Below are 10147 nucleotides of genomic sequence, written 5' to 3'. Positions count from 1 at the left end.
TATTCCGGTAATATTTCCGTTTCCGGCAATATTTCCGATTCCGGCAATATTTATATTTCCGATGAACCATGTTTCCGTTTTCGGAAACATCTACAACTTGGATAACATTTATATTTCCGTTATGAACCATATTTCTGTTTCTGGCAATATCATCATTTCCGGAGTATTCTTTATTTTGCCTTTTGACGATTTCAGCTCCCACAAGAACCGAGATCCGTCATTTCTGAATATTCATAAATGGAGTACTTAATGAATAATATATTCACTTAAATACTTGATCCGTTCACGTACTATTTGTGTGACCCTACGGGTTCAATCAAGAGCAAGTTGTGGAATAATATTATTAATTCCACTTGAACTGAAGCGGCCTCTAGCTAGGCATTCAGTTCATTTGATCTCACTGAATTTATTAACTTGTTAATTAACACTGAACCGCATATATTAGACTTAACATTTAATGCAAACTTGGACCAAGGGAATTATTTCTTTCACTACCCCCATTACCCCTCTCCCCTTCACCCTTCCATAAACCACTCCCTGCTCCCTCCTGCTAAGCTTTACCATCGCCGTTGTGTCCCGGGCCCAACCCAATCGCTGCTCAGAAAACCCACAACCCGTCGCGCTGCCGTGTCCCGGCCCAGCTCCATCGCTGCTCAAAAGGCCCGCCGCACTACCTGATTGTCCCAGAAACCCCCGCCGATTCGGTGTAGCAGAGCAGAGGAGGAGGAGAGGACGCAAGAGGAGTAGCATACCACCGGATAACAAATATGCAAGAGGAGGAGAAGAGTACCTGATGCGACGCCAGAAAAACAGAGAGGAGAAGTCGCCGAAGATATCCACCGTGGCCACCTGTGGTGCCCCTGCGTAAGGTTATTTCATTTTTTATTTATTTATTATGGTTGCGCAGGGGTCCCGCCTAGAATTGGCGGCCCTGACCTTGTTTGTGCCGCCCAGTAAAAGCGGCGGCGACCATGGTCCAACCGCAGATCTTGGGCGGCTGAACCATGGTCGCCGCCGCTTTTACTGGGCGGCCCAACCCGGGTCAGGGACGCAAATTTTGGGCGGCACCCTCATTTAAAAAAAAATTGAAATTGAAATTTAAAAATTTGCAACTGCATGCCATTCTTGAGATTTGTTATTAAAAAACAATTATTTCGTTAATTCGTAAAATAATTTGGGAATTTTGAGAATTTTCTATAACTTAAATATTTAAAATTTTGTGAAATTTCGTATTATTTTTGAAAAGGTTTATAAAAATCATGGAAATTAGATCTTATTGATTTTGTGATATTTGTTTCTTTTTTAAAATTACGAGTTAATTTGTATTTTGTGAATTTTCATATATATATATATATATATATATATATATATATATATATATATATATATATATATATATATATATATATATATATAATTATGAAAATTAGTTTTTCTGTTTCAATTAAATAATTGAAATTATTTTGTAATTGTTGTTGAAAATGTTGAAATGATTCTGAAGTATTTATTTGTGGTATAGTTTTATAAGAACACAACCGTACTTCCACATGAAATACGCGGGCGTTTTTTGGCGAATGAGGACGTCGAATAGCGATACACATTATTTAAGAACCAACTAAAGCTAGAAAGTTGACAGGCGGCATCATTTGATACGTATCAGTGTATTAAATCCTCTTTAAAATTAAAAATATTATGAACAACTAATTAATCATCCAAACTAGTGGGGATTAAACTAGGAAATCTAGGTTTAATCCAAAAGCTACATCCCAAGAACTTAGGTGAGGCGTCAAATTAAAGGAGGAATTCATGCAATCAATTGAACGAAAGAAGCAAATTAAATGAACATGCATGATGATGTTGATGATGTTCCAGACTGATAGGAGTATATTTTTTGCTAATTAAGATTTGTTGCATTAATTTAACAATTGCACCTATAATGTTGTATTCCACCTAATAAAGGCAAACTAAATAATTGGCTAATACCAAGCGATAATTGAGCGATTTCCTTCAATATTGCATAAAGATCCAATAATTCCCTAAATACGTTACTTTCTAAGTTATTTCCCACCATACCGTCCACGTAAGCAAAGAAGAAAGAGAAGTAATTTTTTTTTTCCGGTTCAGCATTGAACCGCCATATGAGATAGCGGTTTCGTTTTAAAGAAAACCGCCATCTCAGATGGCGGTTCAATGTTATAAACCGCTATCTCAGATAGCGGTTTGCATCAAAACAAAACCGCTATCTCAGATGGCGGTTTACTAAATTGTAAATTATTTTTAACATGAATTACAGTTTAAATAGAAATATAATTTAGAAGTAACCTCTTTTGATCTCAATTGCATCTGTAGCTCAGTGGATAGAGTGTGTGTGCTTTCTAAGCAGGAGGTCGTGGGTTCGAACCCTACCTGATGTGTTTATTTCTTTTTAACCATTTCTTAATATTAATTATAAACATTTCCAAATTTAACTTATCAACATTAGTGTCTGTAGCTCAATGGATAGAGTGTTTATTTCCTAAGCAAAAGGTCGTGGGTTCGACCCCTACCTGATGCAGTTATATTTTTTTTTTTACCATTTATAAATAGTGATTATAAACCGCTATTAAGTCAACCGCTACCTGAGATAGCGGTTTAATGCCGCTTCGTTAAAGAAAAAAGAGACCGGTTTTAATGCTGACGTGGACGATATGGTGGGAATTAAATTAAAAAGTGGCGCATTTTGAAAATTTGACGTTCTTTAAACAATATTGAAGAAAATCGCTCCTATAATTTAACTAAATTTCATTTTTATTTAGCTTGTTTTAATTAAAAGCTAGTTAAGCTAGTCCACGTGTGGTTGTAAGGCCGTTGTTATTTTCACCTAAAGAGTAAAGACTATAACAATTGCTAATTCGTCAACGGCCTTAGCTTGTCATCGTCTCCTTTGTCTTGATCTTCATGGGAATAAAGATCCAAGATTGCATCAGATTTCACCCCCTCCTAAATCTAGCTAAAGTACAGTTTAATATTCTTTCCCTCCATAATATAGTGTATGTTGTCCATTTTGGTGTCCCAAAATGTTATGCTTAATTTGACAATTTCCTATTTATCAATTAATCACACTACAAGAAATAAATTTGTACCATTAACGGCGGGAAATATTGTCGTTAAAGGCCAATAATTGTTGATTAATGACGGAAAATCCGTCATAAAAGGGGGCTGTCATTAATGAAAAATTTCGTCGTTAACCCGTCGTAAAAGACATTTGCAATGTGTGTTCCCGTCTTTGTTTGGTTGTTAGCCCCGTCGCAAAAGACTTTTGCAACGAAATTTTTGACCCGTCGTTATTAAGTTGTCATTAAAGATACAAATACTTGTAGTGTTAATTTGTTCAACATACTTTTATCAAACAATATATTTAAGTACCTAAATTATCCTAATCTTACCTCTGTAAACTGAAGAAATGTGATTGAATAGAGATTAAAAAAAAAATATCCAAAGATCTTTGAAACTAGGCGAGGACAATAAGTAATTACTCCCTCTGTCCCTTAATACTCGCACCGGTTTGACCGGTGCGGAGTTTAAGACATTTGAATTGACTTATTAATTTAATAGTGTTAGTCGATAGTGGGGTATTTTTTAAATATTGTTAGTGGAAAATGTGTAAGAGGTGGGGAGTGGTGAGTGGAGGATGTGAATTTTTAAATATTTTCTTATAAATAATAGGGATATAGGTGGGGTAGTAGGTAAGTGTGAGAAATAATATAATATTAATAAAAAATTTCATTTATAGAAACGGTGCAAGTATTAAGGGACGACCCGAAAAGGAAAGCGGTGCGAGTATTAAGGGACGGAGGGAGTAAGTACTTGTGACATTTTTAGTCTTATAACCAAAAGAAAAACATGACAAGTGATGTCAAATTGTCAATATACTTATATTTAATACAATTAAAGCAAGAAACTTGTTGTCTAGTATCTATTTCTGTAAGATACATGCTTTTTCTACTACTTATTTTCTAACCTAATTAAGATCATGGCTAACTTACCTTACAAGTTACAACAGTAAGTCTCTGAAAGTCAAAGGAACAAGAACGAGGTCATTGTTTATTGGCCATAAATAATTAAGTCACTGAAAGTCAAAGAACAAGCTAGTGAAATATAACAAATTAATTCAATGATGATGAATTCTTTAACCCTTCGTACTTAAAATTTGATCAATTACTTACCGTATTATACTAACGACCGCAATAGTTTATTTGCGTAAAAGGTTGTTTGATAAAATTGTGAAAACATATACCGAAACAATTCTTGATTTGACAAAAAAAAGAAGGAACTGAATTAATTAATTAATTAATTGAAATATAACAATCCGTATTTCGGGCGCAATACATCATTGCAAGCGCTCTTATATTATAGAGCAGTGATAGTGATGAATAGCTCAATTGGGTAGAACTTCCATCCCGATTTCAGATGATCCTGTGATCGATTTTCATCCTCAGTCTTGTTGCTCATTTGCACCAAAAAAAACATAGTATGTACCAATACCTCGATTTCATTAAATTCTTTACGCTTTGAAAAATATGTCCAATAGTCAAAACTTTGATCATAAATTCTCATTTTATTATATCTATAAAAAATTATTATATATCTTGTTAGATTTGCCTTGAAATATATTTTATACTCTCTCTGTATATATTTAAGGGATGCACTTTCCTTTTCCGGCCGTATTTATTTAAGAGATACACTTGCCATTTTTAGTAACTTATCAACTCCACCATCTAATTAAATAATCTATCTACACCCCATTCCCCACCCCCCATCTCCTAAAATGACATGGTCTCCACTTGTTTTACTTATTAAAATATCTACCCAACCCCACTTGTTTTATTACTTTATTTCATTCAATTCTTTTTCTTAATACTCGTGCCCAACCAAGTGTATCTCTTAAATAAATACGGAGGGAGTATAAAACACAATATATATATATATATATATATATATATATATATATATATATATATATATATATATATATATATATATATATATATATATATATATTAGGAAACAAACTATAACAGAATGTTTAAAGATATACTTCGTACTCCGTATCATTTTGAGACGGAGGTAATACTACTCAATCTACAATCGTCTACATGCACAAGTGGTAAGAGTCTTGTTATACCACTTAATGAATAAAAATATATATTATATATAAAAAGAGGGAAACTAATAAGCACCTTCAATTCACTAACATCCATAGAATCTTAGATTAGAATATTTATACAAATAAATAAAAATAGGTTTATGACGTGTTGGGCCCAATAAAAGACGTTGGGTGGTAAAGGTGGGATTATTAAAAAATATGTCGTAAGTGGGCTTAATAAAAAAAAATCGGCAAAAGGTTGGATTAATATTACCAAATTTTCCTAAATAAAAAGTATCTATAACTATTACTAAAAGAAATACCGCTGACATCATCTTTTCCTCCAAACTATACACATGTCACTCTCTCCTCCAATATTTTCCCGCCCAAACTGCCTACATCCCTCACTTCTCTTTTGCGTCATTTCTATTCTTCGTTTACGCTTTCCAATATTTTTTTAAAATCACGCTGGCCAGTTACCAATTTATGGCTGTGACCATTGCTATTTCCTAGGATTTTTAGATCTACTGTTTCAATTTCCCTTGCTTTAAAAGTTTTTTATGGAAAAACCATGGAAGGAAACCGAGAAGTTACTGATTCAATTTACTCCAATACTTGTAATTTTTTTGCTCAAATTCTTATTAGTTTTTCCTGTTTCTCGAACAAATTGCTATGATTGATTATGTATTTTTGATTTTCGGGTAGCTTAAACTTCGGATTGTTGCAGCTCTTGAACAACTCCAATGGCAGCTTTGGGTAATTAGAACTCCAAGTTTATTTCTCGAATGTGGGTAATCACGTTCTACCACTATGGAAACTGTACTATTTTGAATCTATTTGAATTCTGATTTATGTTTTAACTTTTTTTTCATTTGAAATCTTTTTTGTTTTTGAGAGTGAATTGGAGGATGGGATAAAAGTTCTTTCTATTTTGACATGGGTAAGTTTTTTAATTGGTAATCTTAAATTATAAGCAATTTTAATTTTAATTTTTGTAATATTCCTTCGATCTGAATTTTTTTGATTGAAAACATTGTAGGTGAAGATGAATAGCAGAAGATTCTGGCAAAGATATGAGGACGACGTTCTGAATAGGAATAACGACGAGGGCGGCTAAGTCGGCGGTAGCAAGGTGTGTCCATGTCGTCTGTAACGGTGTTTCCGGAATAAATTTGAGTTTTGATTGGATTTATCAATATACTCAGTAGTTTGCAGTAATTGGAGGAATTTTGATTGGATTTATCAATATAGTTTGAAGTGGGTTTGGACGGAATACATATTTAATATTTTGTTTTGAAGATGTATGAAACTTGAGATTATTATACACTTATGTCGTTCCATTTAATTATTTAATACATCTATGCTTAATGAAGATAGGCTGGAGTATTTGTTTTCTATACTTCTCCAGATTTATGGTTGTCGTCTTCAGATGTATGGAGATTTTCTTGACTTCCTTCTCTTGGGTAATTCTTCTATGTCTCATTTGTCTCCCCTCCATAATTTTAATTTGTTGGATTTCAGAGTCCTTTTATCTCCTTCAATGGTTTAAGTACCCCTTTTTGTTTGTAATTTTCCTATGGTAGTCAGATATTCTAGATTAGATCCTAACCACCATAAAATGCACTGGAGCTATATTCTACTCCCTTTGATATATTTGTTTACTCTTCTTTGGAGAATATTGGCCTATATGTATATCAAAATTTTGATCCCATTGTGTTTCCTATTTTTTCTAAGGTAAGCATTTGAAGAACATCATACTAATAGTCTGATGTCTACGGGTAAACAAGTTCTTGCTTAGTAATGAGAAGATTTTTGAGTACTCTACTATATTTATTGATACTTTGACGAATAACCTAACTTATTGTGTGGAGCAAAACTAGGGAAGGAATATGTTTTTATAGTGCTATTGGACATTTGGACATATGCACGGGGTTGAGGTCCTTATTCAATTCAAGTCCATAATTGTGAGATTTTATCAAAGCTGGGTTGATGTTTTAACTGGTAGTAAGTTTGGCTTCAAGTTGTATAAAATAGCAAATCTAATGGGATTGCCCCACTTTTGTAAATAATTGTAAAGTGTATTATGCATTGTCAATTTGTTGCAATATAATTTTCTTCTTCATTTAAAGAATCGAATAGTTACGAATATCTTTAAAAACTTAAAAATCGTGCATTGCACGGGCACTAACCTAGTAGTCGAACAAATTAAATTCCATATTAAGACAAGTGAGATATGATGAGATAGACAGACAGAGGAATAAGTAGTCGGAGATGACTTGTTCAAGTGAGGTTCTTTGTCGGATGGACCTGCCCGGCCTCACTTCCAAAAAAGATGGGTTGCTATTTTATTCTAAATAAATGTAATTATAATTAATTAGAAAGTTCATTGTGATTGTTAAGAGTCAGCTTAACAACTGACTGGCTTGCTCCTTTGGGTTTCTACCTGATACCACGTCACTACCTACATCTAATCTATCATCCTCCAATTATATACACACCTCAACTTAATTTCAACTAGAGATTAGGTCTCGTACATTTACGGATATTCGAAATTATTATCTGACTGTATTTTATAAAATATTAATTGAAATTTTTATCCTTTAAATTTTATGCGTAATTAAGAAATTTTGAATATACTCATTTTATCATACGTAGTAATATGCAATTTCCTAGCTCCCCACTCCACATTATATTTTATAGGTTCAATTTGATTATTTGACCAAAATATTTGATATGTTTAATATGTTAATTAATTTGACCAAAATATTGAGTAAGTATATTTCTGTTATTAATACAACAATTTGACTAAGATGTTACCAAAATCGTTTAATAGTATCATATCCCATAATCGTGTATTTATTTTTCATACGTAAGTAGTTCATACAAAAAGAGAAAAAGTCGATCACAATAAAGTAAATAGTTTATTTGACCAAAATGTTCTTTTAGGAAGGGGTTTTAGGTAGGATTTTTTTTTACCGGGAAGTGACATGTGTCATTCCTGGTGTCTGTTTTATTATAATGTAATAGATGACTTCCTTCTCTAGATCTGATCCGCTTGTAGTCTTGTACAAGATGTATCATTTATTTGAGTCCGGCCTAATGACTAGTACGTAATAAATCCGGCCTTGAGATAGAAAGACTACAATGTACCACCTCCATTTTTCAAAATGGTATTTACACTTTAGGTTTTAGTTCTTTTCATAATATTCTTTTACACTTTGCTTTGTTCTATATTTGGACATGAAACTTTACTAGCTTACCCTTCTTACCTAGAATATTTACAATTATCTACTCACTTTCTCTTATTTTAATCATTTTTTTTACTCTCACCCACTTTTTTATTGTTTCTTTTACTTTTCATATTTTATTATATTAAACCAATTTTTTCAATTATATCTTACTCCGTAATATTTGTGTAAATAATAATTGTAAAAATGTTTGTGAAACGAAGTTAGTATGTCTTATACCCTTGCCCACACGCACGACAAAACGCACGAAAGACAAATGCACAGGGTCGTGTGTTGGCTATAAATCGACTAATGATGTACCTAGAGCTTAATACGATGGATCTTTAATTAAGGTCAGTACATGCATTCCAACGTCCGTGTATATATACGGAGTATATCAAATTTTCGTGTGTTACGTTGTTACCAACCATTTTAAGTGCAAAGTCAAATCTAAAGACGGTGTACGTATAATGCGTTTTAAAACACATAAACATGAAGGAAATATGTCCTTCACCTAAGGTGCATTAAGTCTAATATCAAGGTTCAAATTAATTGCGAACAATTAATTCAGTGAGATCAATTGATCGGAACAGCTAGCTGGAGCAATGCTTCCGATCAGTGAGTTCTAATGGATATTGAACTCACAACTTACTCTTGACTGAACCTACAAGGTCACACCAATGACACGTAACAGATCACCGGATTAAATGAATCGGAAATTCATTTAATAGCTTTTCGGGATTTAAGTTGGAAACGTATTATACGATACGACCTTGCATCGGAATCGTATATGGTATCGCGAATATTCGTAAGCTAGGCGAGACGAATAAATCGTATCGTACGACGGTGATTCGTCGTATACGAAACGATAAATAAATATATCTGAAATATATTTAATCGTGAATACGAGGAGCGGCCCACGAGCCGAGTGCACGAAGCACTCGAGGCCCATGGGCGCGCGCATAGGCGAGCAAGCAAAGCGCGGCAGCAGCGAGGCCCAAGAGGCGAGGGCTGTGCGCGTGCAAGCGGGCCGAGACCACGACACAAGCAGCAGCGCGGCCCACGACCCTTCGTTGTGCGTGTTCGTGTGACTTAGCGTGCAAGCTTGCTAGCCGGCCTTGCCTCTTGGCTTGGTCGGTTAGTAAGGTTATGTAAATAACCTTACAACCTAATTCCCAACTTAACACAATCACAATTCAGATTACACACAACCCTAGGAGAAAACAGAAAACCCTAATTCTCTCTGTGCCTCCATAGTGTGTTCATCCCAAAAGGCAAAGTATCTTGATCAATTGTCTAAGCTACGATAATCAAGACGGATCTGAACGTGTCGGTGAACCAAGTAGAGGAACGACAAGTGGAGTTCTTTGTTCGTGTTCGTTGACATATTATTGTGGAAAACACGCTTCGAATGTAAGTTTGCTTAATCTGTGCTTTATACATGTTTCCTGGCTTTGGGGATTATTCCGCACATGTTATTATGTTTAACTGTATTCCCCTACAGTGGTATCATGAGCCTTATGTATTCAAAGCATGAATTAGCATGATTATTATTGGTTTTGCATCTGTCGAAAAATTTGGAATTTTTGTTGATTTTTCGGAATTTTTACGAATTATTGGATGAATTGCGTAATAATCAGGTCCGAAATAAAAAATGTTCGTTTTTTCGAGTTTTAAAACCTTAATCTGATGGAAAACGATTTTCTAAAATCAACTCATGGGAATAGAATTGCGAAAACAGGCCTCGAAGTATCGTTTTTTGGGCGTTTTTGTTAATTTTTCATTAAAAATTAAA

General features: G+C 34.0%; 1 long non-coding RNA gene across 1 annotated transcript; it reads left to right on the top strand.

Annotated features, from left to right (window-relative positions):
- The first annotated feature begins 5495 nt into the window (after nucleotides 1–5495).
- Nucleotides 5496–6499, top strand: LOC130469416 (uncharacterized). Its single transcript, XR_008929950.1, has 2 exons — nucleotides 5496–6065; nucleotides 6165–6499. It is a non-coding gene; the product is annotated as an uncharacterized lncRNA (long non-coding RNA).
- The last annotated feature ends 3648 nt before the right edge of the window (nucleotides 6500–10147 follow it).

Source organism: Spinacia oleracea, chromosome 3 (genome assembly GCF_020520425.1).
Source record: "Spinacia oleracea cultivar Varoflay chromosome 3, BTI_SOV_V1, whole genome shotgun sequence".
Taxonomy (NCBI): domain Eukaryota; kingdom Viridiplantae; phylum Streptophyta; class Magnoliopsida; order Caryophyllales; family Amaranthaceae; genus Spinacia; species Spinacia oleracea.
This window is presented reverse-complemented; position numbering and strand designations above follow the sequence as displayed.